This window comes from Mytilus edulis, chromosome 1 (genome assembly GCF_963676685.1).
Source record: "Mytilus edulis chromosome 1, xbMytEdul2.2, whole genome shotgun sequence".
Classification (NCBI taxonomy): Eukaryota; Metazoa; Mollusca; class Bivalvia; order Mytilida; family Mytilidae; genus Mytilus; species Mytilus edulis.
In genome coordinates this window covers 89,796,223-89,806,853 of record NC_092344.1, presented here as the reverse complement: position 1 = coordinate 89,806,853, position 10,631 = coordinate 89,796,223, and the positions used below count along the sequence as shown (strand labels likewise).

General features: G+C 32.0%; 1 protein-coding gene across 2 annotated transcripts in view; it reads left to right on the top strand.

Annotated features, from left to right (window-relative positions):
• The first annotated feature begins 7,897 nt into the window (after nt 1-7,897).
• The window catches only part of LOC139494230 (uncharacterized), a 74,486-nt gene continuing 71,752 nt past the window's right edge, over nt 7,898-10,631 (top strand). The window contains exon 1 of one of the 2 annotated variants that reach the window (XM_071282402.1): nt 7,898-7,997. The gene's annotated coding sequence lies outside the window, so the exon portion shown is untranslated. Of the gene's footprint in view, nt 7,998-10,412; nt 10,479-10,631 lie in introns of those variants that run through there. The other variant, XM_071282408.1, reaches the window with a different exon arrangement.

Here is a 10,631-nt window from a genome sequence, read left to right as displayed (position 1 = left end):
ATCATGGGCTCGCAATGTTTGAATCGTTGTTGTATTTCTTCCTGTTCCTTTACCATACACTCAACAAATTTATCGGTAGCATCTGCACCCCGATATACTACTGGTTCATTTGACGTTTCAGGTGTAAGACCTACTACTTTGTAAGCAAAACCATATGGTATGTGTTTGGTAGTCTTTTTCGTCTTTCGATCACCCCCGTCGCGTCCTAGTATTGGTTCTTGCAGACATTCAAAACCAGCATATATGATATATGGTACCTTGAGCTGTTTCCGAATATCTTTGTAATATAACCACTTATTTTCTTCAGTAGGATGTTCAATTTTCTGTGGTCCGTGGGTCTGGCAGTTTGGTAAATGATTGTTTTTAATGGAGTTTACAGCAATAACTACTCATTTAAATACATCATAAAATATTAAAATGTAACAAAAGGTGCTTGTTATCACTGAATGGTAAAGATTGTTTTAATTTATCAGTTGGTAGTAAAAGTGAATATACAGTTGTTTGTTTGTCTTTTTCATTTTTAGCCATGGCGTTGTCAGTTTGTTTTAGATTTATGAGTTTGACTGTCCCTTTGGTATCTTTCGTCCCTCTTTTGTATATTGTATAAAACAATGATTTAAGTTGATTCAACTACTATTTTGGACAAAGAAAGATAACTCCAATCAATTGAAAATTTCTTGCTATTGCACAATATTGTGCAATTAGATATTTCTTGCTATTGCGCAATACTGTGCAATTGAAAATATTTGCTATTGCACAATTTTGTGCAATTGAAAATTTCTTGCTATTGCACAATACTGTGCCCAAGAATTCAATTTTTGTTAAAATCAAACTTAGTTTAATTTTGTTTAATTTTGGACCCTTTGGTCTTTAATGTAGACCAATTTGAAAACGGGACTAAAAATTAAGAATCTACATACACAGTTAGATTTGGCATATCAAAGAACCCAATTATTCAATTTTTGATGAAATCAAACAAAGTTTAATTTTGGACCCCGATTTTTTTAGATTCAGCTTATCAAAGACCCCCAAGGATTCAATTTTTTTCAAAATCAAACAAAGGTTAAGTTTGGACCCTTTGGACCTTAATGTAAACCAAATTGAAAACGGGACCAAAAATTAAGAATCTACATACACAGTTAGATTCGGCATATCAAAGAACCACAATTATTCAATTTTTTATGAAATCAAACAAAGTTTAATTTTGGACCCTTTGGGCCCCAAATTCCTAAACTGTTAGGACCAAAACTCCCAAAATCAATACCAACCTTCCTTTTATGGTCATGAACCTTGTGTTTAAATTTCGTAGATTTCTATTTACTTAAACTAAAGTTATTGTGCGAAAACCAAGAATAATGCTTATTTGGGCCCTTTTTTGGCCCCTAATTCCTAAACTGTTAGAACCAAAACTCCCAAAATCAATCCCAACCTTCCTTTTGTGGCCATAAACCTTGTGTTAAAATTTCATAGATTTCTATTTACTTTTACTAAAGTTAGAGTGCGAAAACTAAAAGTATTCGGACGACGACGACGACAACGACGACGCCAACGTGATAGCAATATACGACGAAAAATTAAAATTTTTGCGGTCGTATAAAAAATCAATTAAAAGGGAAAAAAGTCAAAAGTTGTAGTTTTCAAAATAATTGTGTTAATATTTCTGTGTTATTCAGAAATATGTGCATCAAAAAGAATTAAACTTCTTACAAGTATCAATGTGACATGCCCTTGTTATTTTTTGTTTTGTGCAGTACATGCATTTGTTCAAAATTTATCGATTGAATAAACATGATAAACTAATTGTTATGTTCAAGTATATGTAACATTTAATCAGGCCAAGTTATCCGTCTTATTAAAAAAGAAGATCTGATATGATTGCCAATTTCACAGCTACATGTACACCTATCACAGTTCTTTTTACGCCATAATCAATGTGACGTATGGGAATAATTTTCTGTTGTCGTAATCTGACTTTTATACAAACCAAGTGATGAAGATAAACAGTGCTTCTATTTCCATAGGTTTTTAAGAAATTTCTATAAAAATCAGAAGATGTGGTATGATTGTAATTAGACAACTCTCCATTTATAAGAGATCAAACGATGTAAAAGTTTATAGCAATAGGTACAGCCTTCAATAAAGAACTAAACCAAACTGCATATCATATTTGATTTTGCAAAAACCAAGAGCATGATTATTTGTAGATTTTGTCACTATCAAGTATATACGTGCATGTACTAATCAGTAATGTATTCACATGGTGTCAGTCCCCTTACATAAAGTTGCCCTTGGAAAAATGATCTGAAATCCAATAAGTTATGTCAAAGTATATGATTTTGAAATGGACATATAAACATACCTCTTTTGATCTCTTTTATATACATATACCTTAAACATTGTTAAAGGATAAACGTCAGTCATAGGAAATCATCCATGGAACACAACACATTGCCTTGAGGTGCTGCACACATGTGCCAAATATCAAAAGATTTTGTCACAGGACGAACAGATCTGCTCCCGACACTTTTAGTAAACAAAAATCATCTTTGTACTTTGAGGTCAAAGTACAGCAAAAATTGTATTTTATGTATCTGTGGCATTGACTTATGATCTACTGGCTAACTCAGTGAGAATTTTCTTACATCTCCCAACTAAGTAATTTCATGTTGAAATTTTTTACAGAAGAAGTCAACAGGAAATGAACAGTGTACATTTTATTGTTGCTATGGCAACCTTATGAACAGTGGAGACAAGACTACAACTTTTTTCCTTTTATTTTTTTTTCATCAAAACCTATCACTTAAACATGATAAATACAATAAAGATGCAAAAGTATATGGTATTTTGCAACTTAATCCATGTAATACCATTTTTGTTTGCCACAGAATAATTTTCTCAATTTTACAATTTTCTCTTTTTTTTTTGCATTTTCATACTTAATTTTTTGAAAAAAAGATTAAAAATATATCAGAAATTTTATTTTCATTATTTTTTACACCAACATAGTACTAGACTTCCATATAAGTAGTTTAGTCATAACTGTTGTTTTTTCTCTAGTGGTTGATAATTGAAAACGCTAAGAAACTGTTTTTTTCTCAATTTTTCCCTTTTTTAGCATATTTTTACCTTATTTTTTGAAAAAAAATAAAAAGATACCAACAAGTTTATTTTCATTGTTTTTTACACCAACATAGTACTAGACCTCAATATAAGAGTCATAACTGCTGTTTTTCTCTGGTGGTTGATAATTGAAAACGGTAAGAAACTGGCTTTTCTCAATTTTCTCAATTTTCCCTATTTTAGCATTTTTTTACCTTATTTTTTGAAGAAAAAAAAAAGGTACCAAATATTTTATTTTCATTATTTTTTACACCAACATAGTACTAGACTTCAAAATAAGTAGTTTAGTCATAACTGTTGTTTTTCTCTAGTGGTTGATAAGTGAAAACGCTAAGAAACTGGATTTTCTCAATTGTTTCCTTTTTTAGCATTTTTTTACCTTATTTTTTGAAAAAAAATAAAAAGATACCAAAAATTTTATTTTCATTATTTTTTACACCAACATATTACAAGACTTCCATATAGGTAGTTTAGTCAGAAATGTTGGTTTTCTCCGATGATGGATAATTGAAAACGCTTAGAAACTGGCTTTTTCCCCAATCATTTCAATGAATTTTCGCAGTTTGAGTGCTTATATTGAATTTCATTAAAAAAAAAAAATTCACAAAAAAAATGTAAAAACAATGATATATTCCCAGTCAGTATGTTATACTGAAAGGGTAAAATATATGTTTGACCAAATGATTTTTTTTAGTTGAACAGTTCTGCCTGGTGCTCTCTGACATTGCCTCTTAATATTCTTTCTTTTGTAAATCCATGTAGGCAGTATGGACAGTAAAAATGCTTATGTTCAGAAGACTTTTGATCGCCCAATAGTCGATTTAGATTTTTAATCCAGCAGAAATGTGAATTTTTGCTATCTGATATCATAAATAAATCTGCATGTTGTTCATACCGAAGTTTCGTAACATGTTTATGCCCGCGTCACACTGTCCCGATTTTTATATACGATGGACACCCGAATGCGAAAATTGTAAGTTCGTACGAAGTTGGTCCCGATCTCGTTAAAATACCCCAAAGTGACCGAAGCAAGTACGATGAATAACGAAGTCTATACGATTGTGCCGAAAGTATATACGATAGCAAAAGATGGACATACGAATGTTAACCGAAGACGATATTTAAGCTTCATGTCTCAGCCGAAGCCTACAAGATGGATCACGAAGGCTACACGATGGATTACGATGATGGCGCGATGGCCATACGATGTTTAAAAGACGTCGTGTACAGCTTACGATGCATTTAAATTATATGCCGAAGGCATCACGCGTTTTAAATTGTTAGATCAATATTGAATATACATTATATTGTACATTTAATTTTTGGTTTAATCATAAAACGGAAGACCGTGGGTATTTCCAGTTACTGAATAATTTGGTTGATTTCTAAAAAAAATAGTTTATGTATCAAATATGCGTATTCAATTTACCATTTTCTGCATGTGTCATATACAAATATAGTGTCCATATTTGTCCCCAATATGTTACATACGAGGGGATGCCACGCTCGGCATTGCCTTGTTTAAACTGTAAAATGTGTGCACTAGTCTGAATAATCACCCATAATTATGCCCATGTTTACTGATCTATCTTAAAGGTAAGGTAAGGGGTTCGTTGATCCCTTTTATTGAAAAGGAAAGGAAGGATGTGGGGAAAGCAACAAATGTGGCAAATGTGACATATAGAAAACAAAATGTTTATGGAGTAAACATTCGTGTGACAACAACTCAGACGATACATAAAAAAATCAGAATAATTAAGAAAAAGTTGATTTCCCTATATACGTGTACCTGCAGTGTTGGTATACGAGGCGCGTTTATGATTTTTATTATGTTATTTGATATAAAAAATTGACAAAAAATAATATTTTATTTATAAAAGTAAATCCTGAGCCTGTAATACCTGCTCTTCTTGTTCCATTTGAATTAATAGAAACAACGCTGTCGCCTTTTTTGTTTGCATAGAATCATATGATATGAGGTCCATGTTCTTTCTTAACTGTCGTATTAGACTGACCAGTGCATATCGCGCATGGCACTTTAAATGTATTTAAGCGCGAAAATTAACTTACATTTAGCTGGATTTATTGCCGTCGTAGTTCCATCTTGTCAACTTCGTACTTTTATTCGATGGCTTCACGACGGGATTACGAGGTCTTCACGAAGTCGTGTTGCCATCGTAAGACCTTCGGTTATCTTCGTGATTCATTCGTGTAGACATCGTAATGTCAAAACTGCCCGATGGAAACGATGAAAACACGAATGAAATACGATGTTCAAAGATGCATTCCCGGTGACATTACGATGGTGAGGATGGTGATACGAACTCAATACGAACCCTAAACATCGGACGCACCTTCGGGGATTTTTTAACATGTTAAAAAATTTAGAACCCTTCCAGAAGTTGTCCCCGAAGGCTAGAAAAAGTGGCCGATGGTTCTACAATGGTTAAAGATGGCACTACGAATAGCCCGATCTGGATACGATCAGTCCCGATTTTGAAAATTTCCATAATCGTGTTGCCATCGGCGTAAAAATCGGGACAGTGTGACGCGGGCAATAGGGAATACATCAACCTTGTCGAATCCAAAGACATTAATTGATATTTCGTTCTGTTTTTCGAACTTTTGAATGTCGGCCAATTTCACAGGAAACATAATGTTTTCAAAATTCAATCTGGATACGTGTTCCTTGTACTTCCAAACCCGCTCTCCATCACGTTTCGCTGGGTACATTGCAGCCAGAATTGACCATATAAAACATTTGTTGTCATTGTTTTTTACATTGACTATTGCATGTTTAGATCTGAGTTTGAATAGAAGTGGAATATAATTTGATCCTTTTAGTGGTCTGTAACGTGCCATGTGGATGGTAAGATCTACTACTTTGTCCACCGTCCAAATACTCCCTTGTCTCTGGTATTCAATTTAAGACGTATACATTTTTTTTTATAGACTCCTTCAATTCTTCATCTATATCCTCAAATTTTAAACTGGTCTGGCATTTCCCCCGGCAATGTGGCTCTGCAGTGTCTATATTATCTACTTTTCGCCTGCTCATTTTAACCTTCATGGATAGATACCACTTCAATCCAACTCTTTCTTTAATTTTACGCTTGATGACATCTTTAACATCATCATATTGGCTTTTCAAGAATGACATTGGATCGAATTATTCAATCCGTTTGCATCGATCGTATGTGTTTCAACGGTTCCATTGAGCGCTTTGAAGTTGCATGGATCCGTCTTTTCATTTGTTTCTGTACTAGTCGTAGTAACACCACCATCATTTTGGACTGGTTGTTTATCATGGTTTCGCTTATGACGTTGGAAGTTGTCTTTTCTTGAAAATACCATATCGCAGGTGGCGCAATGCCATTTCATTCCAGTATGAACCGATCTCTTATGGCGCATTAAACTCACTTTATGGGAAGACGATTTTCCGCATACACCACATTTGATTGGAGATTTTGCCTTCTTGATTTTTTTCGACGCTGGTTCCATCTTTTTTGTTTGCCTAAAAAGTGAAGGTGTGCTTAATTTTGTTCAAGCATTTTTATTTTTGTTATTATTAGTTATCATAATATGATACGGACAACCAGCTATTATTCATATCAAAGGAGTCTATCGCCACTGGTACTCGCCCACGGGTCTGAAAAACGACTCCTCAGTCTACCGACCGTATGGGTTCCCAGTCTTGATACTGATATGAATAACGATCTGATTGATATTCAAGAATGGTTGACTAAGGCTTTCGCCAAAGTAGTCACCGCCCGTCAACATTTCCATCACTGGAAACAGAGCTGCTATCGCAGTTAAGCAAGACTGCAAAGGTTTTGGTCGGAGAGGTCTTCCTGACTATAGCGGGGCATGCCACATGACACTTCCTCTCCATTGTTAGCTAAATGACACTGCCCTAAGTCAGTACACCTTACCACATTATTACCAGTGCAGGAGACTACTCCAAGCTTTCGAGAACTTTAAATTAAAATAAAGCTCCCCCCTTTTTTTTCTTAAGATAGGCATCTGTCAATTCAATTTATTTGTTATTCGTAAAATTAGTTGGAAATTTAAAAAACAAAATTATCAAGAAAACTTTAATTTTAATAATAACCTCGAGATCATAGAAGATTATAAAGCGTACCATACATTTAAATCCTTAGGAAAATGTGAATGTAAACTTGTTTCACCTGTAGATTGTCTTCGATAAGACTGTCCGAGCCCCACAATTCTCAACGTTTATATAGCAGAACTTTCCTGAATTGTGGAAATTTCGTAATTTACAATTTCGTAATTTACATTCGTAAATTTCGTAATTTTGAATCCGGCATTGTTTTTCCGATCGATAATCATTTCAGTCTAATTTACCTGTTGGAGCGATCAGACGTTATTTTCTTTGCTAGCAAGTCTAATTTATTTTTGCAGTCTGATTTTGATGTAATGCAAACCAACTTGAAATAAAAGCACGTATAATGAATAAGTTTATCAAAAAATAATATTACTTTAAAGTTTCAGGACAGCCTAATAAAAAAGGTTAAAATAATCATTATTTGATAAGAACTACTTGACATATTTGCATTAATGGTCATTCACCCATGTACTTAATTACACCAGGTTATTGAGGTCAACACACATGAAATGTCTTGTTTATCACTCTCATTTTATATTAAAAGGATTTCAGTTTAAAAGTGATTATAATCGAGGAAATAATAAAATAAGTTTTCAATTGAGGAAATAATAAAATAAGATTTCAATTGAGGAAATAATAAAATAAGTTTTCAATTGAGGAAATAATAAAATAAGTTTTCAATTTATACAATATATTATATGATAAACGGAGGGAGTATAGTTGGATATTAAACAAAAAACGTAGTATATCAGTATGTATCATCAAACATATTAAAATTACATAATTGATAAATCTCATCTTTAAAAGGATAATACTATTTAATTCAATAATAATATGATTTACTTCTTTCAAAAGACTGCATAACTATGTTTATAATATTTTCATTATGGCGTCTAATTCAAATCAGATTATTGACAAGTCTAAACTTGATTATATAGTACGAAAAAGATAATTTATCGCAATTTGTTAGAAATTATATTTCAAAATCAAGATTAAAAACTTTTAAAAAAATTTCACCCCATAAATATTAGATATAAATACTAATTAGTGCCAATAATATATAACGATTTACTTTTTTAAATAAGACCGACGCGATTTTTCAATATGGCGGATTTATTGACACGTATCAACATGTTAAAGGTCACTACGTACAATAATGGACAAGTTAAAAGACGCTTTCAATATTGATTTAATAATCATGTTATCACATATTAAATAGCCGTAGGTGAATTAATATTATGTAATTCCAGAGACATATAATACATTATCATATACTTAGATTAAATAACATATGATTTTTACCGTATGATAATAGCATTAAATTTACTTAAATTCCATATTTTTCGAATTGGTGCTTAGCGGGCTGTGAAAAGTTTATCACATGCTTCGATTGTTATTTCCGTAACGTTTTCACGTGGCATTCCGGTGATACTCGGCAAATTCCGGAAAATTCACATCAATGGTTTTCAGTGAAAAAACATCACATTGTAGGATACAAAACAATAATTTGGATACTGAAAGTATATTTTGTAAAAATAAGAAGAAAAAAAACAAACAACAAACTAACGATAAAATAAATCTAAATTTAAAAGTCTTAAACATAATTTAGAAAGTTACTTTAAAAATGTTGAATTTTTCAATCAGTGTTCATTATTTATATTGTAGAATTATTCTTTTATCGTCCATATTATTAGTATATATCATACTGCTTTTTTCTTCTCTGTTGAAGCATACGATAGAAAGATTTCATTTCGGATGTTTTACATTTGGAGTCCGACGACCGTGAAATTTTCACTCTGAACTTCTATTTAAGAACCAAGTATATCAATATATTAATCTGTTATTTTTTCTCCACTGTTGAAGCTTATGATAAAAAGATCATAACATGTCATTTTTCATATCGCATGTATCATCAGCCCTCTGGCCATGAGGGTCTGGATGGGGGGGGGGTCTGTTATTCTATAAACATTTAATTTTCACCCCTTTTTTATCTAATCTTTAAAAAATTAATCCCTTTTTTCTCTAATCTTCAAAAAATTAACCCCTTTTTTCTCTAATCTTCAAAAAATTAATCCCTTTTTTCTCTAATCTTCAATTTTTTTGCCCGTTATTCTCTAATCTTCAATTTTTAAGGGCATTATTCTTGAATCATTTAACCCCATCCAAACCCTCGGCCATGCGGCTCTTGGGCTGATATTGAACTTTGGGCTGATAATATGTGACCCGCCATGACATTTGCAGGCTTATGGAGGCAAAACGTCATTGTTAAAAAATTATAATTCTCTAATCTTCAAAAAATTAACCCCTTTTTTCTCTAATCTTTAAAAAATTAACCCCTTTTTTCTCTAATCTTCAATTTTTTTGCCCGTTATTCTCTAATCTTCAATTTTTAAGGGCATTATTCTTGAATCATTTAACCCCATCCAAACCCTCGGCCATGCGGCTCTTGGGCTGATATTGAACTTTGGGCTGATAATATGTGACCCGCCATGACATTTGCAGGCTTATGGAGGTAAAACGTCATTGTTAAAAAATTATAAACATGATAAATATCGAGATTTAATGAAATACGTATTTGTGAAGAAGAGATAAACACTTTCCTTGGCTTCTTTTTTGCTGACGCAGAACTATACATCATATATAAGTTTTGAAGAAGTTTTACTTTATCGTTTGAAGTGAAAAATATTTGAATCTACAATTTAAATTGATACAAAAAAAAATCAAATTTCTGCTCTATAGTTTCCTTTCATAAATTTAATCTTAAATATATCCCTAACAAATGCACCGTATAAAATGCATATAAGAGAACACCTACTTATAAACTTTTACGCGTCGCATACTAAGTATAGAGACATGCATTATAAATCTAAGTTAAAAAAAAGAAGGAATTCATAAAGCTTACTTTGACAAATTTTAAACTAACTTCATTTCAACAAGTTTAAATTACATGTTTTAAAATAAAGCTACAAAAAAAATGGTCTGCTTTATAAATTTTCTTTCATAAATGGAGTCTGAAATATATCCATAATAAATGCACCGTATCAAATGCATATGTGAGAACACTTACTTATAAACTGTTACGCGTCGCATACTATGTTTAGAGACATGCATGATAAATCTAAATTAAAAGCAGAAATTTAAAAAAAGAAATTTTTAAAGCTTACAATGTACTTTGACAAATTTTAAACTAACTTCATTTCAACAAGTTTAAATTACATGTTCTAAAATAGAGGTAAGCATTGTTTGTATTGTAGTAAATTTAAGTCTTTGACATTTTATTCAAAAACGCTATTTAACATTCATGACATTACTAAAAGCCAATACATACAATAATTTTGTATTCTATAAATTAGTGCCTTCAATAAATAAAAGCCGTCATAGAACA